The sequence below is a fragment of the Crinia signifera genome, chromosome 8 (genome assembly GCF_055691185.1).
Source record: "Crinia signifera chromosome 8, ASM5569118v1, whole genome shotgun sequence".
Taxonomy (NCBI): domain Eukaryota; kingdom Metazoa; phylum Chordata; class Amphibia; order Anura; family Myobatrachidae; genus Crinia; species Crinia signifera.
Window position 1 is genome coordinate 84,625,114 of NC_139224.1, and position 17,397 is coordinate 84,642,510.

Below are 17,397 nucleotides of genomic sequence, written 5' to 3' on the forward strand. Positions count from 1 at the left end.
TGGTTGATAACAAGAACATTCTTGACCAATTGGCTTCCTGGGTGAAGACTATTGCATGGTGGTCCCATCAAAAGTAGTAAAAAAGAAAACTGTTGGCTGACAGTACATAAACAAATCGGAATGGATTGTTTTGAATGAGTATTAATGATGGCCATTGTTGCCTTTGCCATCGATGTTGTTACATATCAGTGGTCATCCATTGTATTTGACTGACTGGCCTGTGGGCCAATCAGAATATGGGGGCAGGGCTTCACTGGTGTCGTGGGAGGAACTTTGCTCTGTGTACCAGGATATAGCAAAACAAAACTAGTCGTTTTAACTAAACATTGATGTAAAAACTATTGAACATCGACCATAACCCATCGATGGTTTATAAACATCGATGGCCGATGGCCATCCCTAATGAGAATTGCATCAACCAATCAGATGGCCTAATTTCCAAACTAATTTGCATAAGGAATTTATTTGCTCTCCATAACTTACTTAGGTCCTTGCTCACCCTAGTCTGATTGAAAACCTACAAAACCAGCCAAAGATGGTTGATAACAAGAACATTCTTGACCAATTGGCTTCCTGGTTGAAGACTATTGCATGATGGTCCCATCAAAAGTAGTAAAATAGAAAACTGTTGACTGACAGTACATAAACAAATTGGAATGCATTGTTTTGAATGAGTATTAATGATTGCCATTGTTGCCTTTGCCATCGATGTTGTTACATATCAGTGGTCATCCATTGTATTTGACTGACTGGCCTGTGGGCCAATCAGAATATGGGGGCGGGGCTTCACTGGTGTCTTGTGTGGAGCTTTGCTCTGTGTACCAGGAAATAGTAAAACAAAACTAGTCGTTTTAAGTAAACATTGATGTAAAAACTATTGAACATCGACCATAACCCATCGATGGTTTATAAACATCGATGGCCGATGGCCATCCCTAATGAGAATTGCATCAACCAATCAGATGGTCTAATTTCCAAACTAATTTGCATAAGGAATTTATTTGCTCTCCATAACTTACTTAGGTCCTTCCTCACCCTAGTCTGATTGAAAACCTACAAAACCAGGCAAAGATGGTTGATAACAAGAACATTCTTGACCAATTGGCTTCCTGGGTGAAGACTATTGCATGATGGTCCCATCAAAAGTAGTAAAAAAGAAAACTGTTGGCTGACAGTACATAAACAAATCGGAATGGATTGTTTTGAATGAGTATTAATGATGGCCATTGTTGCCTTTGCCATCGATGTTGTTACATATCAGTGGTCATCCATTGTATTTGACTGACTGGCCTGTGGGCCAATCAGAATATGGGGGCAGGGCTTCACTGGTGTCGTGGGAGGAACTTTGCTCTGTGTACCAGGATATAGCAAAACAAAACTAGTCGTTTTAACTAAACATTGATGTAAAAACTATTGAACATCGACCATAACCCATCGATGGTTTATAAACATCGATGGCCGATGGCCATCCCTAATGAGAATTGCATCAACCAATCAGATGGCCTAATTTCCAAACTAATTTGCATAAGGAATTTATTTGCTCTCCATAACTTACTTAGGTCCTTTCTCACCCTAGTCTGATTGAAAACCTACAAAACCAGCCAAAGATGGTTGATAACAAGAACATTCTTGACCAATTGGCTTCCTGGTTGAAGACTATTGCATGATGGTCCCATCAAAAGTAGTAAAATAGAAAACTGTTGACTGACAGTACATAAACAAATCGGAATGCATTGTTTTGAATGAGTATTAATGATTGCCATTGTTGCCTTTGCCATCGATGTTGTTACATATCAGTGGTCATCCATTGTATTTGACTGACTGGCCTGTGGGCCAATCAGAATATGGGGGCGGGGCTTCACTGGTGTCGTGGGTGGAGCTTTGCTCTGTGTACCAGGAAATAGTAAAACAAAACTAGTCGTTTTAAGTAAACATTGATGTAAAAACTATTGAACATCGACCATAACCCATCGATGGTTTATAAACATCGATGGCCGATGGCCATCCCTAATGAGAATTGCATCAACCAATCAGATGGTCTAATTTCCAAACTAATTTGCATAAGGAATTTATTTGCTCTCCATAACTTACTTAGGTCCTTCCTCACCCTAGTCTGATTGAAAACCTACAAAACCAGCCAAAGATGGTTGATAACAAGAACATTCTTGACCAATTGGCTTCCTGGTTGAAGACTATTGCATGATGGACCCATCAAAAGTAGTAAAATAGAAAACTGTTGGCTGACAGTACATAAACAAATCGGAATGGATTGTTTTGAATGAGTATTAATGATGGCCATTGTTGCCTTTGCCATCGATGTTGTTACATATCAGTGGTCATCCATTGTATTTGACAGACTGGCCTGTGGGCCAATCAGAATATGGGGGCGGGGCTACACTGGTGTCGTGGGTGGAACTTTGCTCTGTGTACCAGGAAATAGCAAAACAAAACTAGTCGTTTTAACTAAACATTGATGTAAAAACTATTGAACATCGACCATAACCCATCGATGGTTTATAAACATCGATGGCCGATGGCCATCCCTAATGAGAATTGCATCAACCAATCAGATGGTCTAATTTCTAAACTAATTTGCATAAGGAATTTATTTGCTCTCCATAACTTAGGTCCTTCCTCACCCTAGTCTGATTGAAAACCTACAAAACCAGCCAAAGATGGTTGATAACAAGAACATTCGTGACCAATTGGCTTCCTGGTTGAAGACTATTGCATGATGATCCCATCAAAAGTAGTAAAATAGAAAACTGTTGACTGACAGTACATAAACCAATCGGAATGGATTGTTTTGAATGAGTATTAATGATGGCCAATGTTGCCTTTGCCATCGATGTTGTTACATATCAGTGGTCATCCATTGTATTTGACTGACTGGCCTGTGGGCCAATCAGAATATGGGGGCGGGGCTTCACTGGTGTCGTGGGTGGAGCTTTGCTCTGTGTACCAGGAAATAGCAAAAAAAACCTAGTCGTTTTAACTAAACATTGATGTAAAAACTATTGAACATCGACCATAACCCATCGATGGTTTATAAACATCGATGGCCGATGGCCGATGGCCATCCCTAATGAGAATTGCATAAACCAATCAGATGGTCTAATTTCCAAACTAATTTGCATAAGGAATTTATTTGCTCTCCATAACTTACTTAGGTCCTTCCTCACCCTAGTCTGATTGAAAACCTACAAAACCAGCCAAAGATGGTTGATAACAAGAACATTCTTGACCAATTGGCTTCCTGGTTGAAGACTATTGCATGATGGACCCATCAAAAGTAGTAAAATAGAAAACTGTTGGCTGACAGTACTTAAACAAATCGGAATGGATTGTTTTGAATGAGTATTAATGATGGCCATTGTTGCCTTTGCCATCGATGTTGTTACATATCAGTGGTCATCCATTGTATTTGACAGACTGGCCTGTGGGCCAATCAGAATATGGGGGCGGGGCTACACTGGTGTCGTGGGTGGAACTTTGCTCTGTGTACCAGGAAATAGCAAAACAAAACTAGTCGTTTTAACTAAACATTGATGTAAAAACTATTGAATATCGACCATAACCCATCGATGGTTTATAAACATCGATGGTCGATGGCCATCCCTAATGAGAATTGCATCAACCAATCAGATGGTCTAATTTCCAAACTAATTTGCATAAGGAATTTATTTGCTCTCCATAACTTACTTAGGTCCTTCCTCACCCTAGTCTGATTGAAAACCTACAAAACCAGCCAAAGATGGTTGATAACAAGAACATTCTTGACCAATTGGTTTCCTGGTTGAAGACTATTGCATGATGGACCCATCAAAAGTAGTAAAATAGAAAACTGTTGGCTGACAGTACATAAACAAATCGGAATGGATTGTTTTGAATGAGTATTAATGATGGCCATTGTTGCCTTTGCCATCGATGTTGTTACATATCAGTGGTCATCCATTGTATTTGACAGACTGGCCTGTGGGCCAATCAGAATATGGGGGCGGGGCTACACTGGTGTCGTGGGTGGAACTTTGCTCTGTGTACCAGGAAAAAGCAAAACAAAACTAGTCGTTTTAACTAAACATTGATGTAAAAACTATTGAACATCGACCATAACCCATCGATGGTTTATAAACATCGATGGCCGATGGCCATCCCTAATGAGAATTGCATCAACCAATCAGATGGTCTAATTTCTAAACTAATTTGCATAAGGAATTTATTTGCTCTCCATAACTTAGGTCCTTCCTCACCCTAGTCTGATTGAAAACCTACAAAACCAGCCAAAGATGGTTGATAACAAGAACATTCGTGACCAATTGGCTTCCTGGTTGAAGACTATTGCATGATGATCCCATCAAAAGTAGTAAAATAGAAAACTGTTGACTGACAGTACATAAACCAATCGGAATGGATTGTTTTGAATGAGTATTAATGATGGCCAATGTTGCCTTTGCCATCGATGTTGTTACATATCAGTGGTCATCCATTGTATTTGACTGACTGGCCTGTGGGCCAATCAGAATATGGGGGCGGGGCTTCACTGGTGTCGTGGGTGGAGCTTTGCTCTGTGTACCAAGAAATAGCAAAAAAAACCTAGTCGTTTTAACTAAACATTGATGTAAAAACTATTGAACATCGACCATAACCCATCGATGGTTTATAAACATCGATGGCCGATGGCCGATGGCCATCCCTAATGAGAATTGCATAAACCAATCAGATGGTCTAATTTCCAAACTAATTTGCATAAGGAATTTATTTGCTCTCCATAACTTACTTAGGTCCTTCCTCACCCTAGTCTGATTGAAAACCTACAAAACCAGCCAAAGATGGATGATAGCAAGAACATTCTTGACCAATTGGCTTCCTGGTTGAAGACTATTGCATGATGGACCCATCAAAAGTAGTAAAATAGAAAACTGTTGGCTGACAGTACATAAACAAATCGGAATGGATTGTTTTGAATGAGTATTAATGATGGCCATTGTTGCCTTTGCCATCGATGTTGTTACATATCAGTGGTCATCCATTGTATTTGACTGACTGGCCTGTGGGCCAATCAGAATATGGGGGCAGGGCTTCACTGGTGTCGTGGGAGGACCTTTGCTCTGTGTACCAGGATATAGCAAAACAAAACTAGTCGCTAACTAAACATTGATGTAAAAACTATTGAACATCGACCATAACCCATCGATGGTTTATAAACATCGATGGCCGATGGCCATCCCTAATGAGAATTGCATCAACCAATCAGATGGTCTAATTTCCAAACTAATTTGCATAAGGAATTTATTTGTTCTCCATAACTTACTTAGGTCCTTCCTCACCCTAGTCTGATTGAAAACCTACAAAACCAGCCAAAGATGGTTGATAACAAGAACATTCTTGACCAATTGGCTTCCTGGGTGAAGACTATTGCATGATGGACCCATCAAAAGTAGTAAAATAGAAAACTGTTGGCTGACAGTACATAAACAAATCGGATTGGATTGTTTTGAATGAGTATTAATGATGGCCATTGTTGCCTTTGCCATCGATGTTGTTACATATCAGTGGTCATCCATTGTATTTGACAGACTGGCCTGTGGGCCAATCAGAATATGGGGGCGGGGCTACACTGGTGTCGTGGGTGGAACTTTGCTCTGTGTACCAGGAAATAGCAAAACAAAACTAGTTGTTTTAACTAAACATTGATGTAAAAACTATTGAACATCGACCATAACCCATCGATGGTTTATAAACATCGATGGTCGATGGCCATACCTAATGAGAATTGCATCAACCAATCAGATGGTCTAATTTCCAAACTAATTTGCATAAGGAATTTATTTGCTCTCCATAACTTACTTAGGTCCTTCCTCACCCTAGTCTGATTGAAAACCTACAAAACCAGCCAAAGATGGTTGATAACAAGAACATTATTGACCAATTGGCTTCCTGGTTGAAGACTATTGCATGATGGACCCATCAAAAGTAGTAAAATAGAAAACTGTTGGCTGACAGTACATAAACAAATCGGAATGGATTGTTTTGAATGAGTATTAATGATGGCCATTGTTGCCTTTGCCATCGATGTTGTTACATATCAGTGGTCATCCATTGTATTTGACAGACTGGCCTGTGGGCCAATCAGAATATGGGGGCGGTTCTACACTGGTGTCGTGGGTGGAACTTTGCTCTGTGTACCAGGAAATTACAAAACAAAACTAGTCGTTTTAACTAAACATTGATGTAAAAACTATTGAACATCGACCATAACCCATCGATGGTTTATAAACATCGATGGCCGATGGCCATCCCTAATGAGAATTGCATCAACCAATCAGATGGTCTAATTTCCAAACTAATTTGCATAAGGAATTTATTTGCTCTCCATAACTTAGGTCCTTCCTCACCCTAGTCTGATTGAAAACCTACAAAACCAGCCAAAGATGGTTGATAACAAGAACATTCGTGACCAGTTGGCTTCCTGGTTGAAGACTATTGCATGATGATCCCATCAAAAGTAGTAAAATAGAAAACTGTTGACTGACAGTACATAAACCAATCGGAATGGATTGTTTTGAATGAGTATTAATGATGGCCAATGTTGCCTTTGCCATCGATGTTGTTACATATCAGTGGTCATCCATTGTATTTGACTGACTGGCCTGTGGGCCAATCAGAATATGGGGGCGGGGCTTCACTGGTGTCGTGGGTGGAGCTTTGCTCTGTGTACCATGAAATAGCAAAAAAAAACTAGTCGTTTTAACTAAACATTGATGTAAAAACTATTGAACATCGACCATAACCCATCGATGGTTTATAAACATCGATGGCCGATGGCCGATGGCCATCCCTAATGAGAATTGCATAAACCAATCAGATGGTCTAATTTCCAAACTAATTTGCATAAGGAATTTATTTGCTCTCCATAACTTAGTTAGGTCCTTCCTCACCCTAGTCTGATTGAAAACCCACAAAACCAGCCAAAGATGGTTGATAACAAGAACATTCTTGATCAATTGGCTTCCTGGTTGAAGACTGTTGCATGATGGTCCCATCAAAAGTAGTAAAATAGAAAACTGTTGACTGACAGTACATAAACAAATCGGAATGGATTGTTTTGAATGAGTATTAATGATTGCCATTGTTGCCTTTGCCATCGATGTTGTTACATATCAGTGGTCATCCATTGCATTTGACTGACTGGCCTGTGGGCCAATCAGAATATGGAGGCGGGGCTTCACTGGTGTCGTGGGTGGAGCTTTGCTCTGTGTACCAGGAAATAGTAAAACAAAACTAGTTGTTTTAACTAAACATTGATGTAAAAACTATTGAACATCGACCATAACCCATCGATGGTTTATAAACATCGATGGTCGATGGCCATCCCTAATGAGAATTGCATCAACCAATCAGATGGTCTAATTTCCAAACTAATTTGCATAAGGAATTTATTTGCTCTCCATAACTTACTTAGGTCCTTCCTCACCCTAGTCTGATTGAAAACCTACAAAACCAGGCAAAGATGGTTGATAACAAGAACATTCTTGACCAATTGGCTGCCTGGGTGAAGACTATTGCATGATGGTCCCATCAAAAGTAGTAAAAAAGAAAACTGTTGGCTGACAGTACATAAACAAATCGGAATGGATTGTTTTGAATGAGTATTAATGATTGCCATTGTTGCCTTTGCCATCGATGTTGTTACATATCAGTGGTCATCCATTGTATTTGACTGACTGGCCTGTGGGCCAATCAGAATATGGGGGCGGGGCTTCACTGGTGTCTTGTGTGGAGCTTTGCTCTGTGTACCAGGAAATAGTAAAACAAAACTAGTCGTTTTAAGTAAACATTGATGTAAAAACTATTGAACATCGACCATAACCCATCGATGGTTTATAAACATCGATGGCCGATGGCCATCCCTAATGAGAATTGCATCAACCAATCAGATGGTCTAATTTCCAAACTAATTTGCATAAGGAATTTATTTGCTCTCCATAACTTACTTAGGTCCTTCCTCACCCTAGTCTGATTGAAAACCTACAAAACCAGGCAAAGATGGTTGATAACAAGAACATTCTTGACCAATTGGCTTCCTGGGTGAAGACTATTGCATGATGGTCCCATCAAAAGTAGTAAAAAAGAAAACTGTTGGCTGACAGTACATAAACAAATCGGAATGGATTGTTTTGAATGAGTATTAATGATGGCCATTGTTGCCTTTGCCATCGATGTTGTTACATATCAGTGGTCATCCATTGTATTTGACTGACTGGCCTGTGGGCCAATCAGAATATGGGGGCAGGGCTTCACTGGTGTCGTGGGAGGAACTTTGCTCTGTGTACCAGGATATAGCAAAACAAAACTAGTCGTTTTAACTAAACATTGATGTAAAAACTATTGAACATCGACCATAACCCATCGATGGTTTATAAACATCGATGGCCGATGGCCATCCCTAATGAGAATTGCATCAACCAATCAGATGGCCTAATTTCCAAACTAATTTGCATAAGGAATTTATTTGCTCTCCATAACTTACTTAGGTCCTTTCTCACCCTAGTCTGATTGAAAACCTACAAAACCAGCCAAAGATGGTTGATAACAAGAACATTCTTGACCAATTGGCTTCCTGGTTGAAGACTATTGCATGATGGTCCCATCAAAAGTAGTAAAATAGAAAACTGTTGACTGACAGTACATAAACAAATCGGAATGCATTGTTTTGAATGAGTATTAATGATTGCCATTGTTGCCTTTGCCATCGATGTTGTTACATATCAGTGGTCATCCATTGTATTTGACTGACTGGCCTGTGGGCCAATCAGAATATGGGGGCGGGGCTTCACTGGTGTCGTGGGTGGAGCTTTGCTCTGTGTACCAGGAAATAGTAAAACAAAACTAGTCGTTTTAAGTAAACATTGATGTAAAAACTATTGAACATCGACCATAACCCATCGATGGTTTATAAACATCGATGGCCGATGGCCATCCCTAATGAGAATTGCATCAACCAATCAGATGGTCTAATTTCCAAACTAATTTGCATAAGGAATTTATTTGCTCTCCATAACTTACTTAGGTCCTTCCTCACCCTAGTCTGATTGAAAACCTACAAAACCAGCCAAAGATGGTTGATAACAAGAACATTCTTGACCAATTGGCTTCCTGGTTGAAGACTATTGCATGATGGACCCATCAAAAGTAGTAAAATAGAAAACTGTTGGCTGACAGTACATAAACAAATCGGAATGGATTGTTTTGAATGAGTATTAATGATGGCCATTGTTGCCTTTGCCATCGATGTTGTTACATATCAGTGGTCATCCATTGTATTTGACAGACTGGCCTGTGGGCCAATCAGAATATGGGGGCGGGGCTACACTGGTGTCGTGGGTGGAACTTTGCTCTGTGTACCAGGAAATAGCAAAACAAAACTAGTCGTTTTAACTAAACATTGATGTAAAAACTATTGAACATCGACCATAACCCATCGATGGTTTATAAACATCGATGGCCGATGGCCATCCCTAATGAGAATTGCATCAACCAATCAGATGGTCTAATTTCTAAACTAATTTGCATAAGGAATTTATTTGCTCTCCATAACTTAGGTCCTTCCTCACCCTAGTCTGATTGAAAACCTACAAAACCAGCCAAAGATGGTTGATAACAAGAACATTCGTGACCAATTGGCTTCCTGGTTGAAGACTATTGCATGATGATCCCATCAAAAGTAGTAAAATAGAAAACTGTTGACTGACAGTACATAAACCAATCGGAATGGATTGTTTTGAATGAGTATTAATGATGGCCAATGTTGCCTTTGCCATCGATGTTGTTACATATCAGTGGTCATCCATTGTATTTGACTGACTGGCCTGTGGGCCAATCAGAATATGGGGGCGGAGCTTCACTGGTGTCGTGGGTGGAGCTTTGCTCTGTGTACCAGGAAATAGCAAAAAAAACCTAGTCGTTTTAACTAAACATTGATGTAAAAACTATTGAACATCGACCATAACCCATCGATGGTTTATAAACATCGATGGCCGATGGCCGATGGCCATCCCTAATGAGAATTGCATAAACCAATCAGATGGTCTAATTTCCAAACTAATTTGCATAAGGAATTTATTTGCTCTACATAACTTACTTAGGTCCTTCCTCACACTAGTCTGATTGAAAACCTACAAAACCAGCCAAAGATGGTTGATAACAAGAACATTCTTGACCAATTGGCTTCCTGGTTGAAGACTATTGCATGATGGACCCATCAAAAGTAGTAAAATAGAAAACTGTTGGCTGACAGTACATAAACAAATCGGAATGGATTGTTTTGAATGAGTATTAATGATGGCCATTGTTGCCTTTGCCATCGATGTTGTTACATATCAGTGGTCATCCATTGTATTTGACAGACTGGCCTGTGGGCCAATCAGAATATGGGGGCGGGGCTACACTGGTGTCGTTGGTGGAACTTTGCTCTGTGTACCAGGAAATAGCAAAACAAAACTAGTTGTTTTAACTAAACATTGATGTAAAAACTATTGAACATCGATCATAACCCATCGATGGTTTATAAACATCGATGGTCGATGGCCATCCCTAATGAGAATTGCATCAACCAATCAGATGGTCTAATTTCCAAACTAATTTGCATAAGGAATTTATTTGCTCTCCATAACTTACTTAGGTCCTTCCTCACCCTAGTCTGATTGAAAACCTACAAAACCAGCCAAAGATGGATGATAGCAAGAACATTCTTGACCAATTGGCTTCCTGGTTGAAGACTATTGCATGATGGACCCATCAAAAGTAGTAAAATAGAAAACTGTTGGCTGACAGTACATAAACAAATCGGAATGGACTGTTTTGAATGAGTATTAATGATGGCCATTGTTGCCTTTGCCATCGATGTTGTTACATATCAGTGGTCATCCATTGCATTTGACTGACTGGCCTGTGGGCCAATCAGAATATGGGGGCAGGGCTTCACTGGTGTCGTGGGAGGAACTTTGCTCTGTGTACCAGGAAATAGCAAAACAAAACTAGTCGTTTTAACTAAACATTGATGTAAAAACTATTGAACATCGACCATAACCCATCGATGGTTTATAAACATCGATGGCCGATGGCCATCCCTAATGAGAATTGCATCAACCAATCAGATGGCCTAATTTCCAAACTAATTTGCATAAGGAATTTATTTGCTCTCCATAACTTACTTAGGTCCTTCCTCACCCTAGTCTGATTGAAAACCTACAAAACCAGCCAAAGATGGTTGATAACAAGAACATTCTTGACCAATTGGCTTCCTGGTTGAAGACTATTGCATGATGGTCCCATCAAAAGTAGTAAAATAGAAAACTGTTGACTGACATTACATAAACAAATCGGAATGCATTGTTTTGTATGAGTATTAATGATTGCCATTGTTGCCTTTGCCATCGATGTTGTTACATATCAGTGGTCATCCATTGTATTTGACTGACTGGCCTGTGGGCCAATCATAATATGGGGGCGGGGCTTCACTGGTGTCGTGGGTGGAGCTTTGCTCTGTGTACCAGGAAATAGTAAAACAAAACTAGTCGTTTTAACTAAACATTGATGTAAAAACTATTGAACATCGACCATAACCCATCGATGGTTTATAAACATCGATGGCCGATGGCCATCCCTAATGAGAATTGCATCAACCAATCAGATGGTCTAATTTCCAAACTAATTTGCATAAGGAATTTATTTGCTCTCCATAACTTACTTAGGTCCTTCCTCACCCTAGTCTGATTGAAAACCTACAAAACCAGCCAAAGATGGTTGATAACAAGAACATTCTTGACCAAATGGCTTCCTGGTTGAAGACTATTGCATGATGGACCCATCAAAAGTAGTAAAATAGAAAACTGTTGGCTGACAGTACATAAACAAATCGGAATGGATTGTTTTGAATGAGTATTAATGATGGCCATTGTTGCCTTTGCCATCGATGTTGTTACATATCAGTGGTCATCCATTGTATTTGACTGACTGGCCTGTGGGCCAATCAGAATATGGGGGCGGGGCTTCACTGGTGTCGTGGGTGGAGCTTTGCTCTGTGTACCAGGAAATAGCAAAAAAAAACTAGTCGTTTTAACTAAACATTGATGTAAAAACTATTGAACATCGACCATAACCCATCGATGGTTTATAAACATCGATGGCCGATGGCCATCCCTAATGAGAATTGCATCAACCAATCAGATGGCCTAATTTCCAAACTAATTTGCATAAGGAATTTATTTGCTCTCCATAACTTACTTAGGTCCTTGCTCACCCTAGTCTGATTGAAAACCTACAAAACCAGCCAAAGATGGTTGATAACAAGAACATTCTTGACCAATTGGCTTCCTGGTTGAAGACTATTGCATGATGGTCCCATCAAAAGTAGTAAAATAGAAAACTGTTGACTGACAGTACATAAACAAATTGGAATGCATTGTTTTGAATGAGTATTAATGATTGCCATTGTTGCCTTTGCCATCGATGTTGTTACATATCAGTGGTCATCCATTGTATTTGACTGACTGGCCTGTGGGCCAATCAGAATATGGGGGCGGGGCTTCACTGGTGTCTTGTGTGGAGCTTTGCTCTGTGTACCAGGAAATAGTAAAACAAAACTAGTCGTTTTAACTAAACATTGATGTAAAAACTATTGAACATCGACCATAACCCATCGATGGTTTATAAACATCGATGGCCGATGGCCATCCCTAATGAGAATTGCATCAACCAATCAGATGGTCTAATTTCCAAACTAATTTGCATAAGGAATTTATTTGCTCTCCATAACTTACTTAGGTCCTTCCTCACCCTAGTCTGATTGAAAACCTACAAAACCAGCCAAAGATGGTTGATAACAAGAACATTCTTGACCAATTGGCTTCCTGGTTGAAGACTATTGCATGATGGACCCATCAAAAGTAGTAAAATAGAAAACTGTTGGCTGACAGTACATAAACAAATCGGAATGGATTGTTTTGAATGAGTATTAATGATGGCCATTGTTGCCTTTGCCATCGATGTTGTTACATATCAGTGGTCATCCATTGTATTTGACAGACTGGCCTGTGGGCCAATCAGAATATGGGGGCGGGGCTACACTGGTGTCGTGGGTGGAACTTTGCTCTGTGTACCAGGAAAAAGCAAAACAAAACTAGTCGTTTTAACTAAACATTGATGTAAAAACTATTGAACATCGACCATAACCCATCGATGGTTTATAAACATCGATGGCCGATGGCCATCCCTAATGAGAATTGCATCAACCAATCAGATGGTCTAATTTCTAAACTAATTTGCATAAGGAATTTATTTGCTCTCCATAACTTAGGTCCTTCCTCACCCTAGTCTGATTGAAAACCTACAAAACCAGCCAAAGATGGTTGATAACAAGAACATTCGTGACCAATTGGCTTCCTGGTTGAAGACTATTGCATGATGATCCCATCAAAAGTAGTAAAATAGAAAACTGTTGACTGACAGTACATAAACCAATCGGAATGGATTGTTTTGAATGAGTATTAATGATGGCCAATGTTGCCTTTGCCATCGATGTTGTTACATATCAGTGGTCATCCATTGTATTTGACTGACTGGCCTGTGGGCCAATCAGAATATGGGGGCGGGGCTTCACTGGTGTCGTGGGTGGAGCTTTGCTCTGTGTACCAGGAAATAGCAAAAAAAACCTAGTCGTTTTAACTAAACATTGATGTAAAAACTATTAAACATCGACCATAACCCATCGATGGTTTATAAACATCGATGGCCGATGGCCGATGGCCATCCCTAATGAGAATTGCATAAACCAATCAGATGGTCTAATTTCCAAACTAATTTGCATAAGGAATTTATTTGCTCTACATAACTTACTTAGGTCCTTCCTCACCCTAGTCTGATTGAAAACCTACAAAACCAGCCAAAGATGGTTGATAACAAGAACATTCTTGACCAATTGGCTTCCTGGTTGAAGACTATTGCATGATGGTCCCATCAAAAGTAGTAAAATAGAAAACTGTTGACTGACAGTACATAAACAAATTGGAATGCATTGTTTTGAATGAGTATTAATGATTGCCATTGTTGCCTTTGCCATCGATGTTGTTACATATCAGTGGTCATCCATTCCATTTGACTGACTGGCCTGTGGGCCAATCAGAATATGGGGGCGGGGCTTCACTGGTGTCGTGGGTGGAGCTTTGCTCTGTGTACCAGGAAATAGTAAAACAAAACTAGTTGTTTTAACTAAACATTGATGTAAAAACTATTGAACATCGACCATAACCCATCGATGGTTTATAAACATCGATGGCCGATGGCCATCCCTAATGAGAATTGCATCAACCAATCAGATGGTCTAATTTCCAAACTAATTTGCATAAGGAATTTATTTGCTCTCCATAACTTACTTAGGTCCTTCCTCACCCTAGTCTGATTGAAAACCTACAAAACCAGCCATAGATGGTTGATAACAAGAACATTCTTGACCAATTGGCTTCCTTGTTGAAGACTATTACATGATGGTCCCATCAAAAGTAGTAAAATAGAAAACTGTTGGCTGACAGTACATAAACCAATCGGAATGGATTGTTTTGAATGAGTATTAATGATGGCCATTGTTGCCTTTGCCATCGATGTTGTTACATATCAGTGGTCATCCATTTTATTTGACTGACTGGCCTGTGGGCCAATCAGAATATGGGGGCGGGGCTTCACTGGTGTCATGGGTGGAACTTTGCTCTGTGTACCAGGAAATAGCAAAACAAAACTAGTCGTTTTAACTAAACATTGATGTAAAAACTATTGAACATCGACCATAACCCATCGATGGGGGCAGCAAGACATTATGGGACCATCAGGGAGAGAAGCCGGACTGGGATCAGGAATCATATGGGGGAAGGAGATGAGGGGGGGGACGGAGACATAGACAAAGCCCTGGGACATAACAAGGGTATAATCGGGGGTAACTCTCAGGGTGCATCAGGAATGTCATGTAATAAAATGTTATGTTGTAACAGTCACGTTACCCCATTACAGTTCTTAGGTACAGATGATCTTAGTATACAGGAAGGAGGGAATGACAGAGGAAGAATTCCCGGAACTATGGAGAGGGCAGGCAGGGTGCATGGTGGGGAGGCCTGTAGAGAGTCTATTGAAGGGGAGAGGGGAAAGAGGAAGCTAGTAAAGAATTCAAATGGGTCCTGGGGTGAAACTAATCACAATATTAGAGCCATATCTAAAAATTAACATAAATTAAAATGCTTACTGGCTAATGCAAGAAGCTTAGTGAGTAAAATCGGGGAGCTTGAAACGGTGATCAGTAGGGATGACTACGACATCATTGGTTTTACAGAAACATGGTGTAATGAGTCGCATGACTGGGCATTAAACATGGAGGGATATACACTCTACAGGAAAGACAGGGAAAATAGAAGGGGCGGGGGTGTGTGCCTATATGTAAATAATAACTTAACATCATGTGAGAAAAATATGAGCACAGACCTGGAAGACGACAACTCAGAGACAGTGTGGGCAGAGATAACCGACAATAATAAGAAACCAAAAAACAAATTTATAATAGGGGTATGCTATAGACCACCAAATATAAATGAAAGGGAAGAGTCTCTTCTTTTAAACCAAATCAAACAAGCATCAAATCAGGGTCAGGTATTAATTATGGGGGATTTTAATTTACCCGACATTGATTGGGAAAACGAAACAGGTAAATCAGCAAGAACCAATGGGTTCTTAAGCTTACTTAAAGACCAGTTTATTACACAAACGGTAGAAACTCCAACTCGTGATGAGGCGCTCTTGGACTTAGTATTAACAAATAACACAGACTTAGTTTCAAACACAAAAGTAATTGAACAATTAGGGAATAGTGATCACAATATGGTTTCACTGGAAATCAACTTCAGTAAATTACATCAAAAAGGATCTGCAAAAATACTAAACTTCAGAAAAGCGAACTTTGAATTATTCAGGGAAGCCCTTACAGGAATTGGGTGGGAAACGGTTATGGAGGGAAAAAATGCAGAGGAAATGTGGGATTCTCTAAAAAAGGTGCTTGATTCACTAACTATTGAATACATTCCTAAAGTAATTAAAGGTAAATTCAACAAAAAAAAGCCACCATGGTTGGACAAAGAAGTAAGGTCAGCTATCAACAATAAAACCAGAGCCTTTAAATTCTATAAAAATAACTTGAATGAGGAGGCGTTCGCAAAATACAAAGAATCAAACAAAACTTGTAAAGGGGTAATCAAAGCAGCTAAAATATTATATGAAGAGTGCATAGCCACTGAAAGCAAAACCAACCCAAAGAAGTTTTTTAAATACATAAATAGTAAACGTTTAATTAAGGAAAACATAGGCCCACTAACTGATACTAGTGGAAAAAGTGTTACTGAGGACAAGGGAAAAGCAAAACTGTTAAATGAGTTCTTCTCATCAGTATTTACTAAGGGAGAGCAGACTGTGGAACGAACATTTACCACAAACGGGACAAATAAGCCAGATCTCATTGTGGATTTCACGCCGAAGGAAATAAAACTGAGGCTAAGCAAACTCAAAACAAATAAGTCACCAGGGCCAGATGGGATTCATCCGAGGGTATTAATGGAATTAAGGGATGAACTAGCTACCCCCCTACATTATATTTTTAGCAAGTCACTATCGTCAGGTATAGTACCAAAAGATTGGAGAATAGCAGAGGTAGTGCCAATATTCAAAAAAGGAAAAAAGGAAGATTCCGCTAATTACAGACCCGTTAGTTTAACATCAATTGTGGGTAAACTATTTGAAGGATTTTTAAGGGATGGTATCCAGGAATATTTAGATAATCACCGTCTACTCAGTACTAACCAACATGGGTTCGTGAAAAATCGTTCATGCCAAACTAATCTACTAGGGTTCTATGAAGAGGTTAGCAAAAACCTCGATAATGGAAATGCTGTAGATGTGATTTTCCTAGATTTCGCTAAAGCATTTGATACTGTCCCACACAAGAGATTGATTAATAAAATGGAGAACCTAGGATTGGGTGAAAATATCTGCAGATGGGTAGGGAATTGGCTATGTAATAGAGAACAAAGAGTGGTTGTGAATGGTGCCGTATCAGATATGATACCGGTACTAAGTGGAGTGCCCCAGGGCTCGGTTTTGGGGCCCATTTTGTTTAACATTTTTATTAACGATATTGGGATAGGGTTACTCAGCAATGTATCCATCTTTGCGGATGATACAAAACTTAGCAAAGTCATCAAATCACCAGAAGATGTCACCATGCTTCAAAATGATCTTGCAATTCTAGATGAGTGGGCTAAAAAATGGAAGATGAGGTTCAATGTAGATAAATGTAAGGTTATGCAC